General features: G+C 40.1%; 1 non-coding gene and 1 pseudogene across 1 annotated transcript; both read left to right on the top strand.

Moving 5' to 3' along the window:
• The window catches only part of LOC138049388 (dnaJ homolog subfamily C member 13-like), an 84,891-nt pseudogene that overhangs the window by 51,578 nt on the left and 13,313 nt on the right, over nucleotides 1-20,000 (top strand).
• Nucleotides 8,003-8,075, top strand: Trnaa-ggc (transfer RNA alanine (anticodon GGC)). Its single transcript has one exon. It is a non-coding gene; the product is annotated as a tRNA-Ala (tRNA).

Here is a 20,000-nt window from a genome sequence, read left to right as displayed (position 1 = left end):
GGGCCCAGTCCACAGATCGGTGGTTTTCGTAGTACTAATTTGACAACGGTCAACTTTTAGTTATTTTGATGAATACCCCAGTGTGTAAAAAGACCTTAGTAAATGGAGTTTCCAGCAATTTGTCTTGTTAGTCTAGTGGATATCGGTATTGAAAGATGAACCTTTCCTTCTTTCTTCAAACTTATGATAACTTTATGAGAAGAGCAAACGTCATGTAAGCTGAAGCAAAAGGGAAATTTCAGTGTTTTGAACCCAGGATCCCGTCGTTAATCCGGTGCTGTAATTTAGTTATTTTTTCAATCGTAGATGGTATTCATCTTGATTCGAATTTTAAGTTTTGTTTTTGTTTCATTTTGTGGTTTGCTCATAGGCGAATGATGATCGAAAAGATTGCTTCTCACTTAGGAGACTTTACACCCAGACTTCAAAGCAACACCAGAGCTCTTTATCAGGTTAGAGATTCTCCCTTTTATTATATGGACAGGAATGTTTTACCAGGAACTAAAACACTCCTAAAATCAATACGACCATTGTATCCTGGAACCGAGTGGCATATAATTTGTATGTAACACGAGTGGTCATATTAAGCAACGATGTCACGATTGCCAACTTTTTTTGTTTGTAGTAATACCCACTATTATTTTCTGCTTTTCAATCTCTGCGTGATTTTGCTAATTGTAATTGTTAATTGTTTAAATGTAATGCACTACTACTCTATAGTGCTTTGAATCCTGTAAACTGGATTTGAAGCCTTACAGTGTATTACATTTCAAGGCAAATGTGTTGTTTTATGTATTCTTCACAGTACTGTCCAATCCCAGCGATATCATACCCTCAGCTAGAAAATGAATTGTTCTGCAACATATTTTACTTGCGACATTTGTGCGACACAGACAAGTTTCCTGACTGGCCAATCAGAGAACCGGTACGTAATTATTAGTCTAACATAGAAATGTAAATTTTGCAATTTTGATTGGTTGAAAAAGTATCTGACCAAATGTGATTGGCTAGCAAGCGTTTTCACACGCTTAGCGCGGCTGCCTGCATTGGTTTGTACTATGATTGGCTAATTTGTCTACGTTTGTTGTGATTGGTCGAAGAATTTCTTCTGTTTTGGTTTTATGGATTTCAGTGGGCTTCGTAGCACTAATTTATTCCACACTGTGCTGTGCTTGGTTATTCAAAAGCAGGTTAAACCTTTTAATTTTGAGGGGTTTAATTTGTTAGGTTGTGTGAAAGAAATTCGTCAATAGTTAATGAAAAGTTTGTTTTGCCATGTCTTAATTTCTGTGGCATTGCAAGTCTGGCTCGTGCTGGTATGAGCATATGCACACAAAAACTTGTGCACTTCATAGCACGTGCGCACCGCGCTAGTATCGAGTACATGATCACATTAACCGAGTGTGTTGCTGGCAAAACCAGTTTCCGCCAGTTTTTTTTTTTGGTTTGCACTCAACTACTGTGTTGTATTTTTTTTAGGTGAAATTACTAAAGGACATATTAGAGGCGTGGAAGAAAGAAGTTGAAAAGAAGCCATCAAACTTAACTCTAGATGAGGCCTATGACATCCTTAAAGTTAGAAAAGACGCTTCAGGGTAAGAACTGTTCAAATGTAGCTTCCGTGAAAGACCGTAGTTGCAAACAATACACGAATTTGGTCACTTCCTACTTAAATAGTCGCGATAGTTAGTGGTAAATGGTCAAACCAAACCACCTTGAACAGCATAATAAACGGCACCACAAAGTACTGCTCATTAGCTTTCACTTGAATGGTCACACTTCACGGGATTTCACCTAGAGACTTGACAGATAGAATCACCTTGTACAGCATCATACACCACAGGAAAGAACCACTTAGCTTTCATTTGAATGAAATTAACTATTGTAGGATAATTTGAAGTGCTGTTTTCTACCCGCGTAAACCATGTTAGTGTTAGCCCTACTAATGGAATCTGGCCCACAAAAGGACAGAAAACTCTGACCAGGGTGGGAATTGAACCCACAACCTTCGGGTTAGATTACCGCCACTTTGTGCTAATCTGGTTATAAGATAATTCGCCCATTTTGGTACATTGTGCATAGGATGGAAGAGTAGTCGTAAAATACTAAGCCATACGTGAAGTGACTTCCCTTTGGCGGTATCAGCCTTATTAGAGAGATTTACCATTGCATTTTAGCTGTTGTTTCTTGAACACCCAACTAGTATTACGTACTTGCTTTGCAACTGAACGTTGTGTTCTTCGTTTTGAAAAGAAACTGATCTTTCTTTTCCTACATCGCTTTAATGTTAGAGTTGCGGATGAAGCCAAAGTGAGAAAGGCTTATTTCAGAATGGCGCAGAAATACCATCCGGATAAGAACCCAGACGGAAGGGTAAGTGCAATGATATTGTTCTGTGTAGTTGCCCTGTAGTGGGCCAATATAGTGATCAATATTGTTAAACCTGGTTGACACCTGCTATGGCAACGCAAAGGCAGACCTAAAGACGAATCAGAAGGGAATACTCGTGTGAACTTCCGTAACTCAAATGCTGGCGCCAAAGCAAGAGAGAGAGAGAGAATTCAACCTATCGCACTTGCATTCACGCCTGCGTATTCGCAATTATGAGTGCAAGGTAACAATATCAGTTCGGTGCCACCGCAGTTGAAGTTAAAAACAAGGTAGCGTCAGCTGCGCTGCCATTTTGAAGAGTGACTCCAACTGCACCTGTGCATCTTATCTTCCTTACTTTAAATTTACGATCTACTTTTGAACGTTGCTTTCGTGTTGCATGTGCAATGACCTGGGTTTATCTGCCTTATTCTGCCAATAACAGAAACCTAGAACACAAACCCTCGAAATTTCTGCTTGTACATCCACATCTGCATCTGGCAATAACACTTAATGAAAGGGAAGCAATTTTTTTTACCCCAAGCTTTTATAATCCCGCAATCTGCCTCTGCTCGCGTCAACTTTCTCTTATTGCGATAGCCGATCAGAAATGCTCATTTTGAGAACTAAACCAATCAAATTGTGAGAAAGTTATAGACAATGCTTGCTCTGTCTTTGTGTCACGATCTTGGTCACTCTCTGAAGCAGAGATTTTTTTTGACTTTGAATATTTTAGTAAAAAACAAATCCAATGTGGTTCAGCGTTGCCTGCGCCTCGTTAGACAACGCTGAAGCACATTCAATTTGTTAGATCGCTTTCCAGCCAGGATCCTCTTAGTACTAAGGTCATCCCCACATGTGAACAATTGTGTACACTTTATAGAGCAATGGAAATGATGTGATTCTGTTGTCAACTTTCTTGATGGTTTTAAATGTTTGTTTAATTGTAGGACATGTTTGAGAAGGTGAACAAGGTTTATGAGTTCCTGTGCTCCAAAGACTCGTGAAAAGTCCAGGGTCCCGACCCACACAACATTGTACTTATTCTCAAAGCTCAGTCCATTCTCTTCAAGCGATACAAGGAAGGTATGAGAAAAGAAAGTTAACCCAACGACAACAGCAACAGTTTCAAACGTTTCTTCAAAATATAACTTTGCGCAATCATCTACCGTCTCCTTTTAGTTGTACAAAAGGGAGTTTACGAAGCGATGACGGTTACGGCAACCACAACGCCAGAAAACAATCATTTCATTGGTTGAAAGAGGGAAAATGATCGTACTGCATGTGTGGCTTGCATTTCGGTACAGTGTCTCATTATGCGACAAAGCAACAACGTGAAAAGACGAGTCCTTGGTGTTTTGCTGATTTTACGCAAAAAATTGCACTGTAATGCATGCCGCCCATGCAGTACGATTGTTCTATTATTTAACCAATTCCCAAATTTCACATTACGTTGCTAAATTTGTGCCCCAAACTAATCCTTTAATGTTTTGCGAAGACTAAAGGATTATTTTTGTTTCGGTGAAAAGATGTGAGTGGAAACCGGAAATTAGATTGTTTTCGTGGGGTTTGCCATTGTCTTGCTGTCGTCGTGGTCGTCTTAAACTTTAAAACCTTTAAAACTCTCCTTTATGCCTAGAAGCTTCGAATTGAGCATGAAATGGGCGAAATATTTGTGTCTCATTGTTGTTGAATTATATTATCCATATTTTTATATGATTCGTCTACTCTTGTAGAGCTGCAGCCATACAAGTATGCAGGATATCCTATGTTGATAAAAACAATCAGGATGGAAACGGAAGGTGGCAGTGTGTTCTCCAAAGATGCCCCTCTGTTAGCCACTACCAGTGAACTGGCTTTTCACACCATCAACTGCTCTGCGCTTAATGCAGAAGAACTCCGCAGAGAAAGCGGGATGGAGGTACGGAGTCACGAGATACTAAGCAAATCCCGCAAGTTCCTATGGCTTCCATTCTTGCCTCCCAATCCACTTATGTCCAGAATTGCAGGCAATCAAAAAAAATGACGAAAGAGAGAAGTGACCCTCGCATCGCTGGCCAATTTAAGCATGTGTTTCTAAAAAAAATGTGTACCAAAAATAACGAAAAAAACAACAAATCATGCCAAGGAAAAGCAAATAATATTCGGACAGGAATAAGCAACAATAGCTTGACGAAGTAGGAATGGGGACCCAATCAGTAATATTTTTGGGGGAGGGGGCCGGGTGGGAGGTTGAAGTTCCTCTCCTGGAGGGATACGAGTATCACAAAGAATGGATGGCAAATTGCTTGCCTGGCCTTAAACAAGAAACCTTGGAATACACCAATGTTCCGTTGCGAGAGCGGTTGGTTCGACATACCAACACAAGGCATAAAAACCTAAGGAAAAAATTAATGCACCTATCAATGCCAAGCCTGAAGCCCTAGGTTGTTGTTTAGGGATGGGGGAGTGAGCTACTGTCGGGAAGTTGACGTAACGACCCTTTCCTTTGGGGTGGATTTTGACACATAACTTTGCTTTGCCTCAGGGTCGAACAATTTGACACGGCCATCATTTTGGAAGATGGAGGAAACCTTTTGGCGGGTATTTGATATTTAGTAGGTTCTGAGGGGTATGGAACTTGACGCTGGCTTCCATTAAAATGTCAAGTTTCACCGGGTGCCACATTTATATACCTGACTGTGACGAATCAATTCTAGTCACAACTGTCGTTCTATCAAAAAAGGATCTCTTTGAGAGGCTGATTGTTTTTTTGTGTTGTTTTTTGTAGGCGTTGCAAGAAGCATACAGTCGCTGCTTAGCTGAAGTAAGTGCGTTTACAGAGCCGGGCGGTGTACCAATTCAGGTGAGATTCGTTTTGTTTCAGTTTCACTGGGGCATGAATGCTTTCACGACAGGGCATAGGAAATCGTCTGAAATCGAGTGCATTTTCGTGATTTATGGGCAGGAATGATTTTGGGAAGAGTGCAGTAGGCCCTTTCCAAGTTCATGTCTGCCTCCTCTTTAAAGTGAGTCTAAGTGTGAAGTTTTTCTTATGAAAATTAGTTTTCAATAAGTATGTGAAGTAGAACTAATTACCATCACATTATACCGCGCACCGGTGGCTCGTTGGTTGAGCATCGGGCTGTCATGCGGGAGGTCGTGAGTTCGACTCCGGCCGGACCAACACTCAGGGTCTTAAAATAACTGAGGAGAATGTGCTGCCTTTGTAATTACATCTGCAAATGGTTAGACTTTCAAGTCTTCTCGGATAAGGACTGTAAACCGGAGGTCCCGTCTCATAACCCTTGTTGGAAATTAAATAGTATGGGACGTTAAAGAACCCACTCACTATTCGATAAGAGTAGGGGACGTAGTCCCCGGTGTTGTGGTCTGACCTTATCTGGACAGGGGCATCTTTCACTTCCTAAAATAAAATTGTAAACTGTGTAATAAGCAGTCTGGCTAAAGTCCCCCGAAACACATTGTAAATTAGTCCTGAAAAGCCCCGAGGGGAGAGACTAATAGGTTCACTCACTCACACACTCACTCACAAAAACTTTGCACTAATAGACTCGCATTGAAGAGGAGGCAGACATAAACTCTGGAAATTTCCTATATGAGAACTTTTACAACATCACGTGTGCCGATAAATCACGAAATGCATGCTCGATTTCATACGATTTTTTATTTACTATATACTCAACGAAACTACTCCATCACTGTTTCCATAGCAACTTCCGTATTGCACTTTATAACCTCTATTGCATTCTATGATCTATTTATGCATTTGTCATTGACCAATCAGAAATGCGATATTCTGTTGAGTACATAAAAAAATAATGAAGTTACTTAGGGTATAAAATATTCTTTTGGAACATTTGGCCTAAGTGGCCATTTTTACGACACTTAAAACAAGTGTAGAATATATGTAATGTAATATATTCGAACTACAGGATGAACATAAAGTGAACGTTAAGCAGGTGCAAGCAACTCTGAAAACAACCAGGCTTGAACAGGGTTCGAAGTTGATTCGTGCTGCATGAGAGGTGGCTCTGTGATGGTCGTTCTAACTTTCATTTCAATGGAAGATCTGTTTTATAGGCGTGCAAGGACCAATGATAGCTTCTTGCTACTTTGTTTACAGGTCACGAAGTGCCCTGTTAACAATAACTCGCACCACAGGGGCCAGTTTCTTGGCATTTCCAAAAAACTTTTGGAGCCCGAGAATCCATTTGTAGAACTGCCATCCGCTTGTTTTAAAAAGCTGATTTATTATTACTCTTTTAAGGCAACTGAAAGCAAAACGATGGTGAAAACCAGATACAGATGGAATTCGATACAGATGGAATTGTGACACCCAAAAAGTTTCAGATCTTCCAAAAACAATTCCCAGGACCCTAATGAAACACATACCCTGAATCTCATTTTGCAACTGTATTGAACATGTAGGCAACTCTCTAGTCAGTGACATCATTGGGCATCATTCTTGTTTTCCAGGTTTTAGTTCACATCACAAGATGCTATACTGTCGCTGCTCAGTTCGAAGAATGCCCCGAGAAGATCACGGAAATGCCAGATATCATCAAAGACCTCTGTCGCGTTCTCTATTACAAGGTAAAACTTGTTGTAAATTCGAATTCTTGTTAGAAAAAGGGAAAGCCACTTTGCTGTTATGTGCTCAGTAACCTGTTCTTTAAATGAAAGCGAGGCTAGGGTTGACCTTTGTCCATAAATGGGCTAACTTAGGACTTAAGTGTGGTAGGAAGTATCTTCAACTCTGGCCGAACCAACCATCCGGGTCTTATAATAGACTTTACGGTCTACGATGGAGGCAAAAACGTTGCCACAAAATAGACTGTCTTTCATGATTAATCCATCCTGTTCATGTCGCACGATGTGGGCAAATTATCCTAAAAGAAAATTGGATACGGGCGGTTTCAGGTTAAAATAGAGAATGAAAGTTTTGTATTAGTATGCTCACGTTGTCGTCAAAACCTGAACTTTGTTGATTTCACGTCGTTGTTATGCGGAGTACCACTAAATTTCTTTCTAAAATGCATGCCGCACGTGCAGCACGATTATTATTCTCTATGGCGTAGCCATCATCGTTTCTTAAACTTCCTAATAACGGAGAGGAAATTGGTTTCAACAACCTGAACTGAGGTTATCTTCAGAAGCAATAGATTTGTGTAACGTCAGTAGATACTGTAAAACATGTGGTCATGGATGTCATTGGTCAACTTATTCGTAATGTCAGTTGAGCCTAGATGTATAAGCAAATAAGTTGACCAGTGACATCTACGACCAGAGTTCTTATAATATCTGCGGAGGTTACACAAATCATTTGACTCTGAAGATGACTTCCACTCAAGTTGTCCAAAGGTTAGTCAATGTCATCTGAAAGAGTCCTTCTCAGGACTACACTCACCCGGACGATCGTACTTTACTTAATTATTAATGACTTAATGACAAACTTGTTCTTTGAACTTGATTAATTAGGAAGGGGACTGTTGAAATAAATTTATATATTTTAAGTGCAGGTTGATGAGGTTCATCTATACCCCCAAACTTTTATATACATTTATTTCATCCATTGAGTCCTTTCACAAGAACACATTAACCGAACAAATTAACCTGCTCTTAACTGAGTGGCTTCATAGCTCAGTTGGTAGAGCATTGCACTGGCATCGCAGAGGTCATGGGTTTAAATCCTGTTGGAGCCACCTGGGTTTTTCAGGTGTCTATAAAGAAACAATTTCTTAAATTATCTAGTTTAGTGCGAGAATCTCTTTCAAGCAGGCTGTTGTAAACATTCTCACAAACAGTTTTTTGGTCTCCTTTTCATCGCAGAATCTTCCAGCTTTCTGTTCAGTGGCAGCCTAGGGTGTCAGTGCGTTTTGTGTCGACTTCTGGCTTCAAACGCAGCTCTTGCAGGTACATTAGGGAAGCGGGCGTAACGTAGTGGGTATCGTTCGCGGACTGCATTCCAGTGCTCTGGGTTCGTATATAGGCTCGTGCGGTCCAAAGTTCACTCAGCTTTCCATCCATTTTTGGTGGATAAAATGAGTACCAGTATTACTGGGGACAAGTTGTGCATGCAATGGCATTGGAGTGGCACCCACCCCACCCTGCCATAAGTTGCAACAGATGTCATACGTTACAGTAGAAGTTAATGAAAAAGGAGCCTTCGGGTAACCTTCGACTTCGGTCAGCCTCTTGTCTTGTCTTTGTGAAATAGCATCTTGCAAATTGGATTGAAATCACCACGATAAGATGGACGGTTTCTCTTGGGAACCCTACATTAATATTTTAAGGCCTTGAGGCAAACGGACGCATCATATGACAATACTTTTAATTAAGCAAATTTCAGAACACCGTCATTATTTTATCTTTTGTCCTTGCAGGCTGGAGTTTTGTGGCATCTGCTCCTGTTTTTGTTCAATTATGACTACACGCTGGATGAAGGCGGTGTAGAGAAAAGCGCCGAGACAAATCAACAGGTTTGTGTCAAATAGCTGGCATGCTTTTAGCGACCGAGCATTTCTTTTGAAAGCAACAAAAATATTAATTTTTAAGAGAAGACAAATTTGGCGCTTTTTGCAAAGCTATAAGGCAATAAATGCAAGATTAAAGATTTAAGTGCCGTGCCTGCTTCGCTTTGCTTTGCTTCTGTTCAGCTACAACTAAACACTGGATGAAAGCGATGTAGGGAAAAGTGCCGGGACAAATACGGCACAAGGTCGGTGTCAAACTGCTGTTTTAAAGGAGCAGGCATATGTAAGCATTTACGAATGTTAAAAATATAGTGGGTTCAGTTGGACTAAAATGTGAAGTTGGTCTTCTTAAAAGAGTCCCGAAGCGTTTTCCAGATTGTACAAGCGCACGACGTGACTAGATGAAAGACAAGGTTGTCAAAAACACTCCTCAAACTGAAGAGCGTAGTATAAAATGAATTGACAGTTGTCCCTTCAATGATACAAACTAGGTTGCTGCCTGAAAGAGTCTCCATGCAAGCAATGATTAGATTAGACAAATTTGACATCGATTTTCTCTGGTTTCCACCTGAATAAGTCTCCAATTATCAGCCACATAATTAAATTTCAGCTCTGTTTGAATGAACGAAAAGTCAGTCAACTTTGTGGAATTTTTAAGAACCACTCTAACAAGAATTTTTTTATGCCTTCACTCAAACCATTCACAAAGGCAAATCTCCATTTGTTGCAGATTTGAAACTATGCCATTTCCTTGTTTTTTATTCTTTCAAGTCCTGTGTCCTCTTCACTTGTCAAATATTATCAAGTGTTTTCCAAACTTAAACAATAATTACAATGAAACGAAATTTGATGATGCTCTAACCTCAGTGATCCCGTTTTACCACTATTTGTCATTTGCTTGTTCAAAATTTTCATAATAGTCGATAATAGTTTTCTCAATTTAATTACCCACATAATAATTAACGAAAGTTGATGATTGGTATCTTTACACGGAAGAGCCTGGTGCTAGAACCTTGTGCATGCGCGTTTAGATGACTAAGCTAAACCATTGTTGACTATTGGCTTATCTATAAACAACTTTATCTGGCCTATGTGAGTCATCATGCACGTTTTGCGGACCATAGCTTACCGAAGGCTTTACAAGTCTGACTTGGCTAATGATCTGATTTTTCCATGTGTTCTTTTTCAGGAAATAGCTAACAATCTTGCTCGTCTGAGTGTTGATGCACTGGCTAGACTTGGTAGATATTTAAGTATGTGAATGGTTCACTTGCTTTTTTGTTTGATCGCTTACCTCCTTCAAGAATAATTAACATTAATAATTATTCCATGAGCGCACGTTGGATATGAGATTGTAAACATCCAATGTGGCGTGAAGCATTGAGTTGGCTATAAGCAGTCTCGTGAGTGGAATAGTAGGCTGATTTAGCAACAGAACGGGAACGTCAGTGGCGACGTCGCGCGCAGCAAAACTACCAATGAGAATTTAGAATAGAGAAGAAAGGAGTCGAAGTCTATTCTATTCTGAATTCTCATTGGTGTTTTTTCTGCGCGCGCCGTCGCCACTGACGTTCCCGTTCTGTTGCTAAATCAGCCTTGTCTTGAACCCGGGATCTCCGGATCTCAAGGCAGGCGTCCCAACCACTGGGCCGCACTGCCTCCTGTTGATACAATACAATTAAGGTAAAGTCACAATAATTCTCAATCTTGCCAAATACATGATACCTTTCTTCTCCCTCCCCCCTATGCAATGTTGTTTTCTGCCTAATTTACGTTTTTTGTGCTTACGCTGGCGTTGCTGGTGAATACCAGGCTTTCATCGCCGTAATTTAATGTTTTTCTGTAAAATCTTTGATATTCAGCCGACGAGAATGCGACCCCTGAAAACCCAGCGATTAGGAAGTCTCTTTCGAGTCTGCTGACACCGTACATTGCAAAGCAACTCAGCAATGATTCGCCAAAAGAGGTTTGTCACACTTTTTTACCGTGAGAGATGACACCACTTTTTGCATGCTTGCGTGAAACTACGAGTGCCCTCTTCTAAGAGTGTGACATATTGCTTTTGGCCAGAGAAGAGATGTACTGTTTTGGATGTTGAGTTGAAGGAGGGTTTACTGTTGTCTTTTTATTCTTTAATATATTTTTTGTCAACTTTCTCGAAGCAAGACGCCTTTGTTGCAAACCAAGTATTGGTAGAATTTCTCGGGTGATAGACCCTGCCAGAAGTAATTAGTATGTAAATTCTCCTCACAGTTTCGTTCAATGAAATGTCAGTCAGATGGGTATTGAGAATGAAGATTATTATCAGCTTAAGATGTGTGATCTTGTTATAACACCAAATTCTCATGACTACCCAAAAGAGAAATCTATGGTATTAATTAAGAGAATGAGCATTTAGCTGCCATTTTTCTTTTGCCGAAACAAATACTTTAAATTGTTTTGACGTGGGTCAAACCAGTTTGAACAATTTCAAATGGCTGTCTTTCTTGGTTCTATAAGCCTTCTAGCACTTCTTTCTAAATATCTTATGATTTCTCCCGTTTTTAAACAGCAATACAGAGAATCCTTATGTAATATGGGATAATGCTACAAGAGCTGAACTGAACGAATTCCTGGAGACCGAACAACTCCGCAAAATCAAAACGGTAAATATTATTAGAATAGCATCTAGTAAGTGCCGGGACCAATGCCTGCCCCTTTGCTTCTCTTCAAATTTGGCACACCTTACGACACGCTCCAAACTGAGCTTTCTCTCTGACCACGCCAATTTTACTCTCATCTTTCCGTTTGTTTTGTAGACGTCCATGAAGCTTAGAGTTAGACATTTTAAGCTCAGGGTGTTTTTCAAGAGTTCTAGAAAGAGCCCAGGGCATTTCATGACTTCCTTTTGAGGGACCAAACAGTTTTTCTCTCCTGCTTCGTACGTGTGTTAGTAATTGTTAAAGTTGACAAAATTGGAGGTCGTTTGACTTAAGGCCGAGCTAGTGGGAGTAACGGGTCTGTCTCTGAGATGCTGTTTTGGAATTTTTAAGCCATTTGTGACTTCATCTCAGGGGCAGACCCATACCAATTACTAGCTTGGCTCAGAGAGAGACGATTGCTGGCTTTGGGGATGTTACATTTTGCACTTAAGAAAAATTTAGCTGTGAAAATTGATGATTTGTCACAAGTTAAGTAATTTACTTTTGCAAAGAGAGGGATTCGAGGTCAGGGACACTTCAGTCATCCACCCCACCCCACTTGCTTCCCTTGAACTTTTGCTTTAAAATCTGGTTGATTGGTACAATCAGCACAGAGACGAAGAAATTTTTTTCGGAATACATTTTGATTACAAATATCAGCGATATTACACAACATTTCTTAGTCATCTTGTTCATTTTCAAGTGATAAATGGCTGTTTCAAGTTAGTGGTTGTTTAAACCGTCAGCCAACGAATTAGTGTGCACGCGATGAAATGTTCTGAACAAATACTTTCACGCGAATTGAGTCTGATGAAAAGAATTTGTTGGCTGACGTTATAAACAACCACTTAATTTAAACTTGAAACAGCCATTACATTTATTGCTTGAAAATGAAGTCAAGATGACTTCGAAATGTTGTGTAATATAGCTGATTTTTGTAATTGTGAAGAAGAGCTCCCTGAAAAACCTGTTGGTCGACAAGCGTAGCTATGATTTATAGCTCACTGTTTATGATTTATAGCTCACTGTTTATGGTTTTGGTCTGTGTTCGTATTAATGGTCTGGACCGAGAAATCGTCCCTGCAAATTTTAAACATATTATTTTTGCATGTCCGTTTGGTAAGACTGATTTCAAGTCACTTTGTTCTTTCCAGGGTGAGTGTGACTCGTCTTTCGGCGCGCGGTTTACTTATTCAATTTTCAGCGAAGAAGTCATCGTGGGAGAAATATTTGTGAGGATTTACAATGAACAACCGTTGTTTCCTCTGGAGGTAGGGATCTCCAGGTTTATAACTTTGTGCCACGCAACAATCTGCTTCAGCTTTCTTGTGTGAAACAACCTTGCAATAGTCTTGAATAACTTCGAAACGAGGCTGGTCATTGATTGCTGCTGGTTACATTTACTGGTACATTAATGACCTAAGGATGGGTTGGTTGTTTTCTTTGCATTTACCATCTCTAATCTCTGCTTCCCCTCCCTCTGAACAGTTTTTTCAAGACTGCTTTAAGGTAATTCTCTTGACCACTAAGAAGGAAAAGAGAGGATACTGATTCGAGGCTGTTGTGTATCCAGGGAGAGATTTTCTTTAGCCACGTCAGGATTTTTTCATCATCTGATTAGTTTTCCCTGATTAGCACGAATAGTGGGAATAGGCCCCGCTCGATATATCAATATTCAGGCATGGCTACGAGGATTTATGGTCAAATTTCACAGCTCAGTTCTGTTTTCTTTGTCCCACAAGTCTCAAGGGAGATTTCTAAACAAAAATTGTATTCAAATTTAACCCTAAAGCCTCATAGCCATCAAACGTGGCCTATTACCAATTGGTTTTTGCCTCTTGTACATGTATGGTGCTCAGCTTTCCCTAGGTTATCGTAACTTTGTGTTTGCATTGTGAAATGCATGAGAACATTGGCCTAAAATTTTTCTGTAATACAAACGAAGGACGGTTGACTTGGTTACGTCACCAGTGTGCACAACAAGATGATTTACACATTCGAGCTCATTGCCATTGCGTCGTTCTGTCACCACTGACCAGAGATGAACTGACATTTTAAGGTTATCAGGAAAAGTTAGACAAATCCTTATTTTATTTCCCACAACCTTAACTCATGTTTATTGTAATGTGTAAACATTTTGTTAGTTCTTGGTGCCTTGACCTTCCAGAATTTAGGTTAAAGAATGCGCTCTGTATTGTAAGACTAAAGGCTGGATTTCACTAGCGACAGAATGGGAGTTGGCGTTGCAAGTGGAGTCGTAAGATTGATGGAATCCCAGTCGGAAGAATCATAACAGTTCCATTTTCTTCCAATTCTGCTTACAACTCTGTCGCTTACGATTCCGTGGAAACAAGAATGTCGGGGTCGGAAGCAGAAATGGAAGAGCAAGCCAATCACAATATGCAATCCCAGGCTCTTCGATTACTGTCTGTCGCGATAAAGTGGACTGGAAGGTTGTGGAGGCTGTAAGACTTTTTCCCGTGTTAGACAAGTCTTGCAAAATTTTAAAAATAAGAACATGAAAAGAATACTTGACAGGAGATGGCCAAACAAGCTGGGCTTAAAGCAGGTCTGTGATAAAAGAAACCAGTAGTATATATGGGACTGATTTCAGGAGAACCTCTCTTAAATCAGTCCCGTACATACTAAACCAGTAAGTCTTGCAAAATATGGAGCAGAAGGAGCCCAAGAAGAAAATTCTGCTCTACGTCCACCATGTTTTTATTTCGTCTGTTTTGGCGCCAAAATTTCCACCTTGGATGGGCCTACTTCTCTGCATTGTGATTGGTTTGTTCTTCCGCTTCTGCTTCTGACTCCGACAATCTAATTTTCACTGGACTGTAAGCAATGGAATCATAAGTGGAATCGGAAGGCAGTTTGCCCTAGGTAATACGTTCTTACAACTCCGACTCTGATTCTGTCACTAGTGAAAACCAGCCTTAACTGGATCATTTTTAGGGAAAAATAAAGCAGGTTTTCGTCATACAGTAATAGACCTCAGATAATGATATTTTTTTCCTATTTTAGGCACCTATTAAATTTGCTGCTGATTTAATCAATTTTCTCGGGTCAGAAGCACAGGTGAGTCTTGAAATTGTTAATCAAGTAATACATTAATTTTGGCCCCCGCATCATCAGAGCTTTTTTGTGGTTTCCTTAACCGAGGAAAGAGTTTTCAAGGTTAGAGAAAAGTCGGGTATTTTTATTTAATACATGTCATTTGTTCCCAGTACCTTCATTCACTGATGGCTCTCACCTCAACGGAGCTGGATTTTAAGAAAAATCAGAAGAGACTAGACACAAGTACGATGGCCCTGGAGGCACTCAGAAATGTCATCAAGAACAATCCAGGTACACCGATGGGCACTTGTCAGAACAATTTGCTGTGCTATAAATCAAAGCTAAAATGGTCCGTTGTTATAAATGGGGACCTCATACTTAAAGCTTGTCGTTTTTTCACCTCATGTATATTAAGATCAGATTCTGTCGCCAAATATTCAACTAAAATGGGCTGTACATGTGTCAGGGCAGTGCAGTACATTTTGTGTTGTCTTACCAATTACGCGCCCCTACTGGCTATGCAACTTAACATGAACCCAGAAATTACTTTTAAACAACACAAATCACAGCTTCGCGCAAGAAAATGTCTGTCAAGCATACAAAAGTTAAGTTACAAATAACAGAGACAAAATTAAAAAAACATTTAGGGCTGACAGACTCCGGTCGGCTGAACAGTTTTCTAAAACCCCAATTGCAGTCCATTTTAATCCTCTTCATTTTTGCCCATCCATGCCTCCCTTTTGTATTTGCTGTTTTATCCAAACCTTCCTTCAATGTTTTACAGTGCGACGCGCCATACCGTGGCCACCCAACAAACATTTTTACAATTTAGCTACTGATCAAGATACGCGAATTTGATTGACAGACACACCACCATAGAAAGTTTCAACGCGCAAGAACCAAATGGAGGCTTGTCTGTCAATCGAATCCGCTCACACTGATTGGCTAACTTGAAAAAAATGTTTGTTGGGTGGCCACGGTAAGGCGCGTCGCATTGTAAGTAGCTAATTTTACATTTCACATTATTTGGTTTCCAGTTCCCAATGGCCCCTTTAACCAATCAATGTGCAATGACTCTGATGAGCTGAAGTTTGAATTTACCTTAGTCAATCCCCGCCCGTGAAAAAGCACTCTAAAAATATCTAGGTTTTAGGAAACGATCAAATCAAGCTATTGGTACTAAGTAATTGCTCTTTCTCGGTAAAATTGCTTCTGATGGGAGAGAACTCAAAGTTAGTAAAATTGTTCATCTGGCATCCTCTCCTAATGAGGGAAAATTCAAATCAGAGCATATATTTGTCCACGGTGCAATTAACAGCTTTCAGTTAAAGGAAAGAACCGATTCAGATTAGCAGGATCGCGGTAAGCGTCCTCCACCGCCAAGCAAGGCTGTCCTCCAGATTTGACCAATTACTAAATGCGGTTTCTATGGTATCCGGAATAAACTAGGTCAGAAGTCCGTGACTTAAACCTTACGATTCCCATGTCTGTTCCGAGTCGCTGTTTGTTAGGGTGTCTGTATTTAGGACAGGTTCTTTTGCTCTTGTGTCATCAACATAGCCAAGAAGTGTCCTGAAAAGCCATGATGGAGGTGGTTGATAAATGTGAATTCACATCACTTCCACAGGCACCGATGCGCAATGTATTGGATATTATAAGCTTATTTTCTCATTGCTAAGGATGACCCATGCAAAAGAGCTACAAAAATTTGCTCTCGAGGTAAGTTAAGTGATTTCCTGTGTGATGCAAAAGCAAACGACATATCCAGATGACAGTGTCATCATGACAACGACAACAATGATTTTGACAATGATGAATAAGGAATGACCATGATGATGTGACGATGACGTCGACGATGATAACGATGACGATGATAACAATGATGAAGATGATGACAATGATGATAACGATGACGGCGATGATGATGATTACATTGACGAGGACAATGATAATGACAACAACGTCTTCGTTGCTTTAGCTCACCTAATGATAACAAAGATGACGTTGAGTCTCCGCAATAGGGAGCTTAAGATCTACGACAACGACGTCATCGAAAACGCCAGAAAACAATGATATCATTGGTTAAAAGAGCATGAATAATCGTGCTGCACGTGCGGCACGGATTTTAGCTCATATTTTTGCGGTTCTCTGCATGACGACGACATTAAATCACTAAATTTTAGGTTTTGACGACAACGTTAGCATGCAACAGAGAATCTTTTATTCTCTATTTTCAGTCTGAAACCGCTCGTGCCAATTTATTTTTAGGAAACTTCGCCCACATTGTACGAAGTGAACGAGATGGAATAATCGCGAAAGACTTTTACTAGAGCAAAGTTCTATTTTGAGGTGACGTTTTCGTCGATGTCGCCGTCGTATATCTTAAGCTCCCTACTATGAAAGCGACACCTTTTTGCCACAATGTTGATGATGATGAGGATGATGGTGGTGATAGCATTTATTTTCCTGCAATGGCATTTACAAAGAAAGAGCTTGTAAGGCTCTGTTTGTAATAAATGAGACACACCGCAACGACAACAATCTCATTAACAATAATTAGCTTTTTACACCGTAAGTGTGTCATGTTGGTCAATGTTTTGTTTTGTAGGTGATCTCAAGCACTACAGCAAACAAGAACTGTGTTTCCAGCATTGCCGATGCCAACATTCTTGGATTCCTGTTCTTAACGTTACACACGCTTCCTTCAGGTAACCCCCTTTGTTCTCCCCTACCTCACCCTAGTTCTTCTACTTGGAAAACGGCAATCAATCAATTTATTAACGTCAATACATGGAATGAGGTTACCCTACAAACCCGAGCCAGAGGCTCAGGTATAAAACACAATGGATAACCTGCTATTCTGATCCAACCTTTTAGCAATTTCTCTCATTGGCATTTCTTTGTTCTTAAAATCTAGAGATCCCTTCATCAAAACGCCATAATTATGCAAGCCTTTCCTCTAGCATGAGTTTGCTTAGAGCGCTGCTGGTTGCCATCTTGAACTTTCAACCCTTGCGGTCAGGTGACAGGCCAATGAAAAGAGCAAACTATAGAATTGAGGGCTGCACATGGCCGCGAGATGCAGAGTAGTTGGTAGTTTTTGAAGAACGAAACGTACAATAAGTTGCCCAGTATTCTGTTGTTTAGCGCAGTGAATTGGATGGTAGATTTACGATACTTTACCAGATTCCCACGATTGCCGCTAATGATGAGGAATTTTCCTCTTAAGGTATAAAATATCAAACTTTTGAAAAGTTATTATTAGTGCGGCCTCCTTACCAGCACACTTACACGTCAGGAAACCGCTGAGCTAACTGCCTCTCGAGGCAATTTGCTCAGTGTTTCCCACTTGTGTGGTGAGCTTTAAATTACCTTGTTATAAAGAATACATCCTTGTGCAACCGTCTATCTTCCAAGCTCCATCATCAATCTTTTTGTTCTCGAAGAAAGTTGGAAACCTCTTCCTTCATTCACTCGTTCACTCACTCACTCACTCACTCACTCATTCGTGGATTCATTGATTGCTTGATATGAGGCCTACTGACAGAGTTAGATAAGCAACTATCTTATTTTTATTTTTATTTCAGATCGTCTATTAACAGTTGAAACCATGCACGCTTTGTGTTCAAACACCAAACTCGTGAAAGAAACCATGAACAAAGGCAAGATAGTAGGAAGCTTTGGGACACAACTTGATATAGGGGAATCTTCGTTGTAATAACTATAATTATTGTTGTTTTATTTAACGTATGCTCATAATTTTCTCGCCATTGTGCCAAGAAAACAACAGATACGAAAGTGCATTTCTTAATTTACAGTAGCTAGGTCTCTAAAATATGTGAGTCTGATATACCAGATAGTCTGGGAGGAATATCACTGATTGAGGCTCAATCCATCACAAAGTGTCCTTGCAAGTCTAAGCATTTGGTACCTTTTTCTGGCAGTGAGCTTCTGTCAGGGTTAGCATTAATTTTTGGATGAGGGTAAATGCATCTGTTCGAGGAGAAGCAGTTATGGGACTTTTGACGTTAATTGTCTGAATTCCTGGCCCCGGTTGCTCGAAGCTTGGTTAGCACTAACCAGCGTTTCATACCTTGGAAACCTATAGGTTTTGATATCTCTTAACGGTTAGCACTAACCAGGCTTCGAGCAACTGGTCCCTGGACGCGAGTGAGGTGTAAGTTGGGCAAAGAGCAAGGGGACACTTCGTGATGCTGATTGAAATCATCGCGCATCTAATTGTGTGCATTTCTGCACATATCTGCTTGAAGAAGGGTGTTTGTTTGGGGTTTGTTTTTCGACAAAATTGAGCTTTCGTCTTCTTTCTAGGTGGTCTGATCTATCTTCTGGACTTGTTCTGTAATGGCACAAATCCGACAGTTCGCGAGAGATCAGCTGAGCTTTTTTCGAAGATGATGTCTGATAAAATCATTGGACCAAAAGTCAAGATCATTCTGTCCAAGTTCTTGCCCGCCATATTCATGGATGCCATGCGTGACAGTGCCGAAGCTAGCGTGCACATGTTTGAGGGTAAATCAACTTCATTTTTTTTGCTCTGTGAAGTGGACTTAGAAAAGTCCATTTTTGGTCGCCGTCCATTACTCGAAGACATCTTTGCTTAAGATCTTTATACTGCACTTTATTGATTCAATTATACTTTTTCTTTTCAGCGAATCAAGAAAACCCTGAGCCTATTTGGAACACAGAAGCTCGAAAGAAAGTCTGCTCGGTGGTAACACAGCTGAAAGACAAGTAAAATTTCTTTCATTATTTATTCGGTGATTTGCACAAGAGGGGCGCAATAAATGACACAGTATACGTCAGCTAAGACTTCTAATTGTGAAAATTGAAAGAAAACTAGTTTTATCTTAACTTTTTTTTCTTTCCAGCGCTTTTATAACGGTTTTCAAACTCTTAATTTTTTTAATGGCATTTTGGGGCATCAAAATGGAAAGGATCAGAGTGGGAAGGCTTGCATAGAAAAACAAAAGAACTATTTCTGCTTAACAAGACGCTCTGTCGCCGTTTACTTGGGATACCTTTGTCTGCAGTTGCAAGATTTTGTTTTTGGTTTTGTGTTACCTTACAAACATGGCCAGGCGGTTTGTCTATACGGCTTTTCATACAGGGAGATTCTTTGACTTCTCTCGCCATTTAAACATAGGAAGTCCCCAAAACAACCGTTCGCAAATAAATGTTTGGCATCATAAATATGTTTGTTTGACACTGTGTGACCCCCCCCCCCCCCCCCCCACCTCCTTTTGAAAAATCCTGGCTACGCTCCTGCTGCATCCACTAAAAGACGTAGTGCAATATGGTACAATTGTAAATTCCATATGAAGGATAATAAATCTTTGTGAGGTAAAATTGTCTTGTCAATTTTCGAGAAAAATCCCGCAATAATTTTATGACA

This window comes from Montipora capricornis, chromosome 5 (genome assembly GCF_036669925.1).
Source record: "Montipora capricornis isolate CH-2021 chromosome 5, ASM3666992v2, whole genome shotgun sequence".
Taxonomy (NCBI): Eukaryota; Metazoa; Cnidaria; class Anthozoa; order Scleractinia; family Acroporidae; genus Montipora; species Montipora capricornis.
This window is presented reverse-complemented; position numbering and strand designations above follow the sequence as displayed.